Genomic DNA, 2,621 nt, shown 5'->3' with positions numbered 1-2,621 from the left:
AACACACACACACACACACACACACACACACACACACACACATATATATATATATATATATATATATATATATATATATAAATATATATATATATATATATATATATATATATATATATATATATATATATATATTTATATTATATACAAATTACACATTTTCTCTTCTTTAACTGGAATACAGGCCAGACGCTACCGCGAGATATATTCTGCCTTAAGTAAATAAACTGAAAAAATCACGCGTTAAATAACTGCATGAAATAAATCGCCGGCACTCTTCATTTCATAATGGTTCAGTGCACTCTTTTTAAACCGACAGAACTCAGAAACGTTGCCAGAATTGTTACCTGGGTTGTACAGAAATAGCAAGCATTCCGCCAATGTAGATTGAAGATCAAAATGGGTCAACACTTTGTATTAACATGGCCAGGCCATGCTTGTATGGATATCTTCAACGTTCAGTCAGAATTGATTGGTGGTACAACTTATGTAACGTAGTCTTGAGCACGCGCGCTCGCATATTCCAGGAACAAAACCCAATCCCAGGCGTTGCAGTCTTCTTGGGCCACGCGTCGTCGGTTTCCCAGATGCACGGTGGTTACCGTAGACGCATGAACCACTGCACTGTCGGCACCCGGTAGGCAGGTTCAAAAGTTTTGACGGTATTTTTTTCACTATTCGATTCTGCAAAATAATGAACGTTCTCAGGGAAGCAGGGGATGGCATTGTGCGTTTTCAACCCACTTCGACCCACTTCATTCAACACTAATGAGACCCCTCATTTCTTTCCGGTAAAGGGGCCCCCTTGAGTACAACACTACGGGATACATTGCTGTTCCCAGCCAAGAGCTGAAGGGCCATTCTGTCCCAACGCAGTGTGCTTTCCGGTCGTCATTCTGGCGACACGGGGCGGCATCTCCTGGCTTATCCGGAGGCCTGTGGAGGGATACGTCATATTTCATTGGTCCACTCCCTGACATGGGAGGCCTTTTAACCCGTGCAGTTCACCCCGGATCGGCGCATGAATTGTCAGTAACGCGGCAATATCTCTGCTCGCTGCAGGTGACCAGATACTTGACAACAGACTCCAGTTGGGCTCGACGGGCCCTTGTTGGAAAAGGGTTGGACGGCCCACCGTTCGATACTGGGGACCCTGACTGGCACAGACTCTTCCGTTACCTCAATGTGAGTACTCATCATATGGTCTTGCTCCCTTCGATTGTCAGAGGGCCACGACCCAACGCAAGAGACCTTGTGCCGCTTGGGCTCCCGTCCTTGCTCATGTCGAACAAATCTTCCTGACAGATTCGAGGCCCTCTCGTTGGCATAGAATGCCCTGTTACGCACTGTGGACCCCTGAACGATACAGGGGTCCGAGCAATGTAAATCGCGGGCCTGGCCCCGTCCCCGCTTTGGAAATGAGCCCCCAGACCTCAGACCAACACGGAGCTGACCGTTCATTATTCATGACCTCTGGTCAAAATAGAGGAACGCTCTGTCTCAGTGGTCCTCATCGGTGCAAGAGATCATCTTACTCACATCCAAGACCACGGCCCTATGGGCGTGGTCCTTAATGTGACCTACAGCCAGCCCTTCGGACCCTTCAGTGTTCCCATCGAGCCCTTGATCACTGGTCTCGAGATACCCTTCGACCCCTCTCCGGGGCCCCTCAAACACCGCCCCGATTCGGGCCACTTATTGACACAGGACCGATGTTCGGCATGGTGGCCCTTACCGACACAGGAGCCCCTCATTGCGCCAGGGACCCCGAACATTTCAAATCGCGGACTCCGGGCTTGTTTCTGCTTGGAAAATAGGTATCGGGGGGGGGGGGGGGGGGGGCAGCCGAACATGGAGCCGACTGTTCGGTGTTCGTGGCCTTTGACCGACTCTGAGACACCCGCATTGCCCAAGGGGTTTCTAGAACAGTGCAAGAGGACCTCTGACTAATATTTCAGGTCACGGCCCTACGAGCCGCGATTCTTTATGTGATCTGCAGCCAGTCCTTCGGGCCCTTATGCCTTCGGGCCGGGCGTTGATGGTCTTCCGGCGAGCCGCCCAGGCCCCTCTTCGGGCCTGATCAAACACTTCCCTTGGTTGGCTCGGGGCCCTTGTGAGCACAGGACCCTCTGTTAGCCGCTTTGGGTCCCTGGCAGATCCAAGGCCCCCGACCAGTATAAACCACTAGCCCCGGCTTTATAGCTGTTTGGGAAGTGTGTCCTCAGGCCCATACCGACACGTAGCCGACCATGTGGTATGATGGTACCTGGCGACGTATAGGCCCATATCGACTTAGGGGGTCCCCAATCGGCGCAGAAGGCCCTCCGACCGTTATTTGAGGGTCCATCTTCTCAGGTCTGGCGCCCTGCATAAGACCCTGACCAGCCCTTTAAGCCCTTAGACTCTCCAATCGGGCCCTTGATCGTCGAGCCAGGGGGGCCTACTAGGCCCTTCGGACCTCCTCGAACACCGCCTCTGGCCGACTCGAGGCCCCTTGATAACACGGGGTCCCTGTCAGGCGTTGTGGGGCCCTGAGCAATGTAAATCGCTGGCTACGGTTTTATCCCTGCTTGGGAAATAGACCCTTAGACCCATGCCGCCACAGAGCCGGCTTTGCGTTA

Source organism: Pollicipes pollicipes, unplaced genomic scaffold (assembly GCF_011947565.3).
Source record: "Pollicipes pollicipes isolate AB1234 unplaced genomic scaffold, Ppol_2.1 Scaffold_4219;HRSCAF=4965_pilon_pilon_pilon, whole genome shotgun sequence".
In the NCBI taxonomy this organism is placed as follows: Eukaryota; Metazoa; Arthropoda; class Thecostraca; order Pollicipedomorpha; family Pollicipedidae; genus Pollicipes; species Pollicipes pollicipes.
Note: the sequence above shows the minus strand (reverse complement) of the source record.